The 12,406-nt window shown below is 36.4% G+C and overlaps 1 long non-coding RNA gene across 1 annotated transcript; it reads right to left on the minus strand.

Moving 5' to 3' along the window:
* Window positions 1-10,667: 10,667 nt before the first annotated feature.
* On the minus strand, window positions 10,668-11,838 carry LOC113313016. Its single transcript, XR_003341715.1, has 3 exons — window positions 11,782-11,838; window positions 11,054-11,168; window positions 10,668-10,897 (listed from the first exon to the last, which is right to left on the minus strand). It is a non-coding gene; the product is annotated as an uncharacterized LOC113313016 (long non-coding RNA).
* Between the last annotated feature and the right edge of the window lie 568 nt (window positions 11,839-12,406).

Genomic DNA, 12,406 nt, shown 5'->3' on the forward strand with positions numbered 1-12,406 from the left:
TGTAGATACAGGCCTTTCGCTCTTGAAACAAAACTATATATGATGCTCAAAAACTTCAATCTTGTATCCTAATATATGGTCTTATAAATAAAATTAAATATGGAAATGATATTATCCTACTTTATGAAATATATTAATTCTTTTTTTCCTTATTTTTCAGACAAAAATATTGAATTTTAATATCTTACGACATAATAACAGCTTTGCTTAAAAATCTTATAGCAACATAGGAAAGTTTACTGTCCAAAGTCGAAGCCTTGTAACTCTATGACAGGTTATTTAAGTCAGAGCATGCATTTGGTTTGCTGTTGCATGTTGCTGATCAACTCAGGCCTTGTACCATGAGCAGCAGCAGCTCATTTAGTCAATAGTAAATCAAAGCATAAAACCATATGCATTAATACGAAGATAAGCAAACAACAGCAAAAGTTTAAAATGATATCACTCAGTATAAATACAACCGATCGAAGCATAAATACTTATCTTGCGTTGCAGCTTAATTAATTATCCATATATTTGTCAATAAAGAATGTAAAATTTACTTTTCAAATTATCTTGCCATCTACTTTTCAAATTTATATGCACGAGAGCATATGATAAAGAATGTCAAAGATGCAGAGAACTGGGCGGACGGACATGTTGATTATACATAGAAGAATCCTCAGAGATCCTGATAATATAACTTGCACCGAAAAATCAAAGCTGTTGATGTTGCCATAGCAATTCTGCCCCGGCTACTATGTGGTCGGGCCAGTGCAATTGACACGTCCTCTCGGGCTCGGCACTCATAAAAATGCATATACAAGGCCGTTGTGGCATTGCCGGAAAAATGAAATAAAATAAAAAGGTGCATTTCGTCTAAAGGGAAGAAGATCGTGAAGTTGACCGGACTAGACCAGAGAGCAGAATAGGATTAAGGATTGGATGGATATTCAGAAACTGCTTAATTCGAAATTCCCATTTCTCTGGGTCCTCCTCCTCAAAAACTTCATCTTTTCACCCTCTTCTCCGTTTCTCTGCAAGTAAGTAGTAATCTCTTTTCGATTTTTAGAAGCGAAATCAGTGTGTGTTTATTGATATAGTCAGTTTATAATGACATTCTACTGGTAATTTGTTAATTCCATGAGATAGCAAGTGAAAGAACAACAATGTCTGAATTTTAAATGTGCGTTCAAAGTATTTGTTAATTTGTCCCGCTGGGCAAACTTGTTTTTGTCATGTGGGTATTTATTGCATGTCTCACTTTGTTTGTTTGATGTTGTGATATCGGGATTCTTGTAAGCCTCATAGTCCCAACATAAATAAGATAACTAGGTTGTTCTTGTTGTGACAGAACCGAAGAATAATAATACTATAAGGTGTGCAGTGAAGTCTTATAGGTTGTCAGAGTTGTCAAAGACTGAGGTTGATAGCCTTAAGGCTCGCCCTCGTATTGATTTCTCTTTCATTTTTAGTACTGTGAGGTTCAATGTTTTGCTTTAACTTCCTTAAGTTTAATGTGTGACTGTGTGTGATATATTATATAACTCATTGTTTTGTACTGGATCAAGTCCAGCCCATTGTTGATGATGTACGCATTAGAGGCGAGGCTGCAGTTACAGAACTGGTGCTTCTTTGATTCTTCATTATATTGTGTCCATCTCTCTCATTTGTGAAGGCTAATTGCTATTTCCTTTTTCTTTTCTTAAGCTGGAGTCTACCATATGTTTAATCAGGATTTTATCTGGCTGTTTGTTCATTTTGAAGTTATACCATGAGGTTTGACAAAGTTTCCCTGGAAAAATCATTGAACGAGTTGCTGATCTTTCTCATCCTCAGGTAGGCCAAGTATCTATTTTAGATTGACGTTTGTGAGTAAATAAGTGTAGTGTCAGCGTTTTACTTTATCTATGTACTATGACTGTGGTTAAGCATTTCCTTTTGGTTTGGGCGCAGCTTGATCCAGCTGTCAAAGAGGCATTTGATGTTGCGTATGATAACATTTATGCATTTCATTTTGCTCCAAAGGCTCCCCTGCGAAAGTTGAAAACGTGAAAGTAAGTAAAATATCACTCCGTTCCTTTTGTTTTTCTGGTCCACAATTTTCAGTATTATCGGGAATCAAATAGTTGTATTTCAAACAAATGGGGACTATGGAATGGAAGAATGCTGATGGGTTTTGTTCTAAAGTTCACAAGCCCTTATCCCTTTTTATCTCCTTGTAGGTTTTCTCTTTAGCTAGAATTGGAATAGTTTAGTTTACGATCCATAGAACCCTGAAGACCCCCGTTCATTTATCGCTTAATTTTTGGATGTTCTCCTGGGGAGACCTCAACCTTAACCCATTCAAAAACTGCAGTCCCGACAAGAAGTAGTAAGAAAGTCGACAGTGAAATGGACATTTCTTTCACTTTTTCTTGAATGTAGCTCATATCACTAGTTTGACCCCTTTATTAGTGCGTTACTTCTGTGGCTCTTTATTTTCCTGGGGAAGTGCAGGTCTTCCTTCAACAGCACTCATGCTTGCAGTGATAATTTTTCTAACTTCCTGTTAACTGTTAAATTCCATATTCAGTGACTTAAAATTTGTTGTATGGATTTTCAACATGTAAAGAGTCATTTGATGTCGCGTACGACAACATTTATGCATTTAAAAACACAACCCTGCTTAACTTATTATGCATTTAACCACACATGCCTCTTTCTCAGGCATCTGCATAAACCATTATGCACATCTTTTACCATGCATAATCTATCATGCACTACTAGTTAATACTACATAAACAAACAGTTGACTGCATAACATATTCTGCATATTTTTTAAGAAGGCACAATCTGTTATGCATTTGTTTCTTTAACAAGCATAATGTATTTTACATACAAACAAGCAGGTAAATGATAAGAGAAGTTTATTAACTGATGCAAAACAGGAACAAGAAGGAATTCAACGCACCTTGTTTATAGACAACACATTGCTTATTAGATTCTTCTTCTTCTTCCTCTTCACTCTCGGATCTTTCGATTTGCTTCTTCTTCATCCTTTTCAGGTCTTTTGATTGTTTGGGTTAATGTCTTTTTATTTTCTTCTGATGATCAACAGCTTGCCTCACTGAAACAGGACAAATCATATTGAAACAAATCAATGACACCAATTAAACAATATATCAGACAGAAGATACCACAAGAAAATCTTACCATTTTTGGCATCATTTGTATTATCATCCTCATTATCAGTATCATCACCCAATACTTCCTTCGGTGCAGCTTTCTTTGCTTTCTTTTTTCCCTTAGTAGCTTTTTCAGGCCTAGGTGAACTAGGTGATACTTGAGGTGACGCCTGATCTTTTAATCTCTGCGACTTCCTTGACGGGGTTGCTTCAGGATCTTTTCAACACACAAATAAATAAGCTATTTAAGTTATGCAGTAACTTTGGTAAGCAGATGAAAGTTAAAATTTAAACAGATGAAAATTAAAAAGCAACACTTAAAAATAGGTGTTATGCAGTGTTTTTTTTTTTTGAAAGCATAACCTGTCATGCATCTGCATAACAAGTTACACACATTAATTTGATGCTGCATACCCTGTCATGCATCTGCAGAACAAGTTATGCAGATTTATGTTATGCAGAATCACACATGAGAACTAGTTATGCATACCAGAGCCTTTCTTACTCTTCTTCAGAGCATCTCCCTTTGCCTTGATTTGCATCTCCTTCAGTGTTTTGACACTATCAATTTCTTCTTGTTCATCTTCAACATCAGTAGGTAAAATCACATTGAGGAGAAAATTATGTTAAAATCGAAGAAGAATAAAGTGATAACTCAAAAAAAAATTATGGGTATTCAGGATGAAACTCTCACCAGAAACATTTTTCTTTTTAGGTTTACTCTTTTTTTCTGGTTCATCATCGGCAATTACTGTAACAAAATTTAAGATTAAAAAAAATAAATTCAAAAAAAACAAAAGCAAACACTAACAGATGAAGCTAATGATAAATCTCACCGGGTTTTTTCTGTTTCTTCGACTTCATTTTTCCTTCGGTTTTCCCTTCTTCATCTGAAGCATCAAGAACAAAAATTAAAATTGAAAATCAAATAAAATCAAATGTACCGAATGCATGCAAGATTAAGATCGATTAAACTAGTTTTAGTACCTAATTTCTTATCTTTTGATTTCTGAAGACGTTTTTCTGTTGGTGTTTCATCCATTTTGGTTCTACTGAATTCTAGGGTTAAGGTTTTTTAGAGTTTGAAATTGATATTAGGGTTTGATCAACTTCAATCATCGGTTTTAAATGATTGATTTGTTTGAATGATGTAGAAGAAAATCTTTGCAGATCCGTTACAGTGTTTATGGAGGAATATGAATTGAAAAACGGATGAAGAATAAATGAGAAGAAGAGAAAAGAAATGGGTGAGAGGAATAAATGTTCTGACCGTTTTCGGGAGTTAATAGAACTGCCCAGAACCGCTGAAGGGTAATTGAAGAACTCTGCACGTTTTTAATAATTTTAAATAATGTTGGGTGCGACTGTAGGGAAAAGTAATTGTGGGTCTGGCGGTAAGAAAAAAAATTTTCTGGACCTGCGCCTAATTTTCCCAAAAAAGAACCTTTAAGATGTTGGCATACATACATGATACATGTCTTAACCTCACAACATCCGATTGACTGATATACATGCCCGTTTATTTGTTCCAAAAAAAAGAAAAGAAAAATCCGCAACCTGGGTTAGCCACTGCAATCAACCTTCCCCAAGAAAAATTTATTAGGTCCACGCATCGCTGCATGCCTACCTAACCGAGTGATTGAGGTGGTAGTATGACCACACAAAAGGTGTGGCGTGCCCTTGACAAGCAATGTCTAACAACTAAACTTCTAACTTTTTTTCTTTAAACAAAAATATAAAAAAGCAGCAGGTCATGTTTGATGTCGCCAAGAGGGATCTCTAGCTTAAAGAAACTTAAAAAAAATTGCAATGGCAAGACTTTTCAATATTTCGATGTTGGTCTTCGTCTTTTTTAATGGAGCAGCACTACTAGCAATTGCAAGAGAAGCACCAGTTCCATCCGAAGAAACAATGGCTCCTGCTAACTATGATTTCCCAGCACTACCACCGATGCCAGACCAATGTGAACAGATGCTTGATGAGATCTCAGATTCGTGTGGAGATACATTGAGCAGGCTTCTGATGAGTAAGACCTTACCAGTAGCACAAGATGCAGGCTGTTGTAGGGAAATTATTCAAGGAATTACTAAGTTATGCTGGGATGCACAAATGGAACTTATAAAAGCCCATCTTCGTCAGCACAGATATTCTAAATATTCTATCAACCTTTATCCTTGGTCAGACAACACTTGGAATACATGTCTGAACCTCACAAAATCCGGTTGATTTTTACGAATGTTGATCATTTTATTTATCACACTGCAAACATATTAAGAACTCGCATGGGATGTACCCTCCGCTAAATGAGTTTTACGGAGCTTCCCAACCCCATCCCAACTCCAAAAGCCGTGGTCTATTCCTCTCTTACGTTCTCTGTTGAGTGGGAATCCATGCCGGAAGAAGTTTTAAACGGACAATTGTCCATTTTGAAAAAGTGAAAAACCGCCAACGATTGGCCGTTATTAGATTAAAAACTTTGTAACTTAATGTGATCTGTGGAGAAAAATATGGGATTTTGTTTATTTGATAACGGATAATCACTATCCGTTTTGGATTAAAAATAATGTAAATGGGGCCGTAAAGTTGAAAACGGATAATCATTACCCATTTTCCCCTGCAAAAACGGCTAATCATTGGCAGTTTGTAATTTAAATGGGGAATTTCCGCAAAGGCTAGGCTCTTCCCAACATAACGTGTAAAGGCGTTTGGGAATGACTTGGGAAGAGCCATAAGACTCGGTCTTAGGAACAACTACTGTACAACACAAAAAGTTGCACAAAATCATCTTCTTTATTTATTTTTTTTGATTTGATACGTCTGGTTCTGACTCGTCTAGATACGATAAAAATCACATAATTTATCTGGTTTTTACTCAATGTTTTTTCTTTTGAGTCAGACTAGACTCCACTAATTCAAAAATATGCGAGTTGGCCATTGGTCCCATAATTCTGGGGGAATTTTGTTAACCAACTCAAATGGGTGTAACTCAGGATTAGGACTGAATCAGGAAGCTCATATATAACTGAAAAATAAAAGAAAAAGAAACAATCCGATATCTCAGTCGTATCGATTAAGGAGGGCAAATTATATCCAAATGCCATGTGAAAAACAAGCAATGGGGCTGAGCTGACAGCATCTTCGGGCAACTCGTTTTATTCTTTTTCTTTTTAGTAATGATACACACCGTGATTCTGCACCCAGGTGTGCACCGCGAGGGATCTGACGGCCTAAATATCACCCTCTCTGCATTGGGATAGGGGTGGGGCATGAGTAGGCCCCACCACCCCCTCACATAATTTTTGTCGGTGCACATCTCGGTGCAGAATCACGATTCATCAATCATTTCCGTTTTCTTTTTCGCTATCCCTCTTCGGCTACCTGATTGTGGCGCAAACTTTGACCCTTGAGATCACCAAATGATGATACATAGTACCAAATTATGATACATCATGAATTTGATGACTATTGTGAACCTGTGTAGTTCCTACTATGCATGATCATGTTTGATGTCGAAAAAGGAGACTACTTAAGGTGACAACATTTGGCTCGTTAATAGGAAAAAAGGGGAAACCTTATAATCACCGATCACTAATAGCAGTTTTTTCTGTCACAACAACCATGAAAAGAAATCACTCACACTTATTAATAAACCTTTGTTTTAATACAATCTTCACAATGAGTAATTGTTGTCCAACATCGTTGTTGCTTATGAGCAAGAAAACCAAGCTGTCGATAAATATTATTATGTGTTGTCAGAATGAAGTTATGGAAGCATATGAGGGGATTTTAGTTCGTTGCTTTGTTGACGACGAGAAAGAAAAATTGGGTGATTATTAATTAAACAAAAAGCTTTTACTTCTGCGCAAATAATATCACTTGGTATTTGATCATAAAGAAAAATTCACTTGCCGAGTCTGGACCAATTAGTCGGCGACATAACTGGGGTTAACCTGCAGTTAGTTTACCTCGTATCATCCTAAATCCTACGGCCATAGAGCTACTAGATTAAAAAAGCTCCTGCGAGAACAAATTTTTTTCCGTGCGTCAATTATCGAAGAGCAATAGTGCTACACTTACCGCTAAATATTCCGTCAGAAATTATGAGATGACATTGGATAGTGGGGTGGACTGTGGAGTCCCAATTTATCGTAAGGATAAGTAGTGAATAAGGAGAGATCTAGCCCTTTATTCCTGTCGGTAATTTATAAATTAATTTGTCATCTGTAAAGCTAACATTCTTGATTGCCATAATGTGTACTCCGTCCTTCCCTTTTCATGGTTTTTGGTCGTCTCCATTGGTACCACTGTACTACAGTGACACCGGCCGGAGTGTTTTTATTTGCCGGCATTCGGCCTAGAGTGGTCAATTATCGAGATAGGACATAACGATTTTTGCAGTAAAAATCCCCAAGAACATGAAGATTTCTCATGCCTTAAAATTAATATTACGAAACAAGGGATTCATTACTTAAAATCAATCACACAAAACAAATGATTCATGACTTAAAATCAATCACACAAAACAAAGGATTCATGACTTAAAAAGTAGAAATATAGACACACTCACACACATACTTGGGGGAAAAAAAGGGTCACGCATAACATTTTGGCCATGCTGCTTTAGCCCGATTCCCCGATCATCACCCTATGATGAAATGTAAACACACTCGCACACATGCTTAAAGCAAAGAAGAAACGAAAAGAAGACGCATAACATATTGGCCACGCTTTAGCCCAATTCCCTGATCATCACCCTACGATTCGTTTTCATTTTCATCTCCATCTCCACTACCTTTTTAACTTAGCCAATTGAAGACTGTCCCCCATAGTTCACTTCCCACTTCTCCAAGCGCTGCTCCCACATTTCCAATAAGCGTTAGAGCCATTGATGTAACCACTGAGGAAGTTGGATTTGAGTCAAGGTTTTGACGTATCAGAGCAGGTGCTTGCTGAGAATCTTGGTTTACTGTAAGAGGCATAGAAAGGCAATGTGTGTGAAGATTGAAGTTGCACTGAGTGCAACAGTAAAGAGATCCACTACCTTGGCGATTACAAGCTTGGCAGTGAAAAAATCCTGAAGGATTGGGTGGAGAAGAGAGGAGCGTTAGAGGATGAGAATGACTGGGGTGGTGGTAGATGGGTGAACGATGACCAGATGCCATTATTTTGATCTGTGAGATGCTTTTTATAAATCTTGAGCAGATGTGTATACATATATTTATAGGAAGAAGATTAGAAGCCTAGCTAGCTAAACATACTATGAGCTAAGATCTAGCCAATTGCATGTTTTTACCCCACCTAGACTTCAATCATGCTTACGTCGCTGAGATTATGTCACGGGTTAAACCCCAGTGACGATACATAGAGAGGAACCTATTAGGAACCTAGTCTAGTTCCCTACAGGTAAGTGACGATGCATGAACATGTTTGATATGGAAATAAAGACACTACTCAAGGTGACAACCCATTTGGCTGTCCTACAGGAAAAAAGAGGAAACTTCGCAACCATGAAAAGAAGTGACTCACATTTGTTTTGGTGCGTCAATTAATTATCCAACAGCAATAATGCTGTAGCTACCGATAAAAAATAATTATCCAACAGCAATAATGCTGTAGCTACCGATAAAAAATAATTATCCAACAGCAATAATGCTGTAGCTACCGATAAATATTCGGTCAGAAATTAGGAAAATATTTTGATCTAGCAGTTCTAGATCAAATAATATCTAGCAGCATCCGATCAGTTTATTTTGTTAGATGTGACATCTACTAACCAGACAAGGTAACCATGGTTATCTCTCCCCATACAAAGTAATCGTGATTTTTTTAGATTCCTCTTCGATAAATACTCTTTGCTTGCTATTTCTAATCGAATGGAATGCAGAGAACTGTCTTCATATCTCATTGTAATCATTGTGTGTGAGTAGATTTATTAAGAGATTTTCGCATCTATCCTTTCAAGCGACAAAACAGACCATCACTAATTAATTACCATTCTTATATCTCCATTAACATGAACATAAAAGCTTCAGAAAAGCTAAATATGGAACCTTTTAACTTTGTATAGGTTTGAAAACTAACTACGGAAGTTATTAATTGGACTTGTGCATCGTTTCCTGGGATCCAAAACTAGTTGTTCAATGTTACCATAGCTTTATACAGGAAAGATAATTATATGTGGGTGAATATAGTCTGAACTTTGGATAGCAACACTACACGGTACGATAGATCTCGAGATTTAATAAATGATACAAACCTGTAAAAGAAAGTGGTAATCTTCCATTAAAAAGTAGACTTAAAGATCTTGCGCCAAGAAACAGTGAAAACATTTCCATAACCATGGTCAAATTCCCCAGTTAACTGACGTCATATCTAATGAAATCGACGGATGAGATGATGCTAGATACTCTATGATCTAGCACTGCGAGATCAAAATCGTTTCAGATGACATTGGATAGTGCGGCGGAGTCCCAATTTATACTCCAACTTTTATTGCTGGTGCGATATCGGAGGATATGAACCACATTGTTTCATATCCTCAAATTAATAAAAACCCGATATCGGAAGATATGAACCACATTGTTTCATATCCTCAAATTAATAAAAACCCCTTATTTTACGTAGTCGGTGTTTAATAAATTAATTAGGACTAAATCCGTGCCGTTAAAAACTTTTTCTCCTCAAAAACTTAATGGCCATCAAGTCAAGTTGTAATCTTTTGGATTATATTTTAAATCACTTAATAAATAAAAGCAATTCTCTACAGAGGCCCTCTTCGAATAAAACCTACTTATAAACTACCCACACACTAATGCAGTTTTGCGCTACCTTAAACATTATCCAAGTAATCTACAAAACGTTAGTATAAATTATGAGGTACGATGGTAACCAACATACAAACTGTATACAATTTAGAGATTTTCTCAAGTATAGTCAATAGAATCGTTGTCCCTTGAACAAACTACTCAAAATAAATTACCTCCGGAAATAGGAGGATGGTTCAAAGCTACAAATTAGAGCTTTCTTTTTTACACTGCACTACACCAAATCAAGAATTTCCTCATGAAGAATTTCCTCATGAAAGAAAAGTGATACCAAAAAATACAAGCTAATTTCCTTAACTAAAAAAAATGGTTACCTATAGGGTGTTATATATTGTGTTAGGAACTTGTCTAACTCTTTTAATCCATTAGGGAAATTAAATAGGCTAACACCTTTGCTTCATTACAATATTTATCCTAACTATTTACCTATTTAGATTGTAATGTAGAGAGTGTGTTATAACCATTGCTAACTATCTATATAACTACTAAAATGACCAGTTAATAAACGACATGTGTCTTTTCCAGGTGCCTTGAACTAAAAAATCCCGGTCACGAGAGAGTTTCCGGTGACCTGAAACTGAACTTTCCCGGTCACCAAAAAGTGACCGTAGCCTGAATTTTTTTCTAAATCCATACACTCTTTAACCAGCTATCCATGAATAATTGAAGTCACCAAGGAAAAGTGATTGAACATGAGAAAAATCTATATATATTATATTTAATCACAATCAAGGAGGACACTTGCTTAAATTTACATCGGAGAGGAGAAGAGATGCAAAATGTCGCAAATTAAAGAATACAGAGTACAAAAAGTGGTTGATCCTCAAAATAAAAGTAGCATGTGTTCAGAATCTCAACATCTGGGACTGGATTGTTATTGGAAGGATGTTGGTTTTGTTGCTGCACCGCCATAACTTGCTGCAGAACCTGTAAAAAGAGCAAAAAAAAACATATTGTGGCATTATAATTCGATTTTTTAGTCCGAAACACAAGTGATATTGATGTTGGAATGACTAGGTTGTTCAACTGAAGAATACCAGAGATATCTCTTTCATAATTGAATCTGAAAAAAAGAACTCAAACCTTAGCTAGTAAATCTGGCACAATGGTAGTAATAGTAGCAACTGTGAGTTCTCCATACTTGAGTTGAGACCAGTTATCATTCCCCGAGATATTTCATCCTACGCTTCAGAATTCCCTGCACAACAGTCTGGTGGATTAGTTCATAATTCCCTGCATGACACCTACAAGAAATCACCTACAAGAATAACATGAAAATAACAAGAAATCACCTGCAAGAATCCTAGAGGTTATGAAGTAGCTAGAGGCTAGACAATATAAGACAAAAGCTTATTCCAACGGCAAAATCACAAACATATAATCAAGTAAAGGAAAAGTTCATATAGGTGAGGAATAATTTAGATGAGCGTATATGCGGTTTTAGAATTTGGAGCACGAATTATTTGTTCCGTCATTCACACCAGATTTCTAATTTATCCCCTGATTTGAATTACAGATACAAAGATGTTTAGTCTGAACCCCATTGGTCTCTCGCCGAGGAGAACTAAAAGTCAGAAGTGGCTTCATTGTCAGAAGCGAACTACTTCACATCAGGTCACCAACAAGACCATTTTATTAGCAGAAGGAATAAAATGGGAAGAGCACATAAAACGATCCAACAAGCAGTCAATGTGCTATACTAACTACATGCCTCATCTTTTCAGATTGCTCTTCAGGTAATCAGATAAAACGTTTAGTTGAGAGAACTTGTTATTTTATTTATTTAATACATAAAAAAGGCTTAAGCTTACTTGTCCATCTTGCATCCCTTTCTCGATATCAACAGTGATGAAGTACCCCTCTCTTTCATACTTGATAATTGGACATTGCTCACAAACCTGAAAAGTGCATATTAGAAGAAAAATGTTCAGAGGTGTACAACCAGTCTCTTACTCTCAGTAACCTGCAGAGAGCAGTGTCCAAGCACTAAAAAATCTAATATTTTGGTGCTTGAGAATTAGTGCTCTCAAAATGCAAAGCAGTGATCTTATCATATGGGTGATTTTGTGCAGCATTCCAGCATGGCTCTAATTAAGTTTCATAATTTGAATTTTTGAAATATCTGAAAATGCATACCTGCTCTGTCATTTGTTGGAACATTGCAGGACCTATTTGCCTGTGATAGACCTCATTTCTACAGTTATAGCGCCTCTTCCCAGATGCCGGATTTAAGACGTTTTTCTCCCTCCAAACTACACATGAATCTAAGGTGATACAGTGTGATAATTCAATATCCCCATAAACTACACAAATGACGTAACAATCAACATTAGTCCCACCCTACCAGAGATATCTCTTTCATAATTGAAGCTGAAAAAAAGAACTCAATTAGCTAGTAAATCTGGCACAATGGTAGTAATAGTAGGAACTGCGAGT

Source organism: Papaver somniferum, chromosome 1 (assembly GCF_003573695.1).
Source record: "Papaver somniferum cultivar HN1 chromosome 1, ASM357369v1, whole genome shotgun sequence".
Lineage (NCBI taxonomy): Eukaryota > Viridiplantae > Streptophyta > Magnoliopsida > Ranunculales > Papaveraceae > Papaver > Papaver somniferum.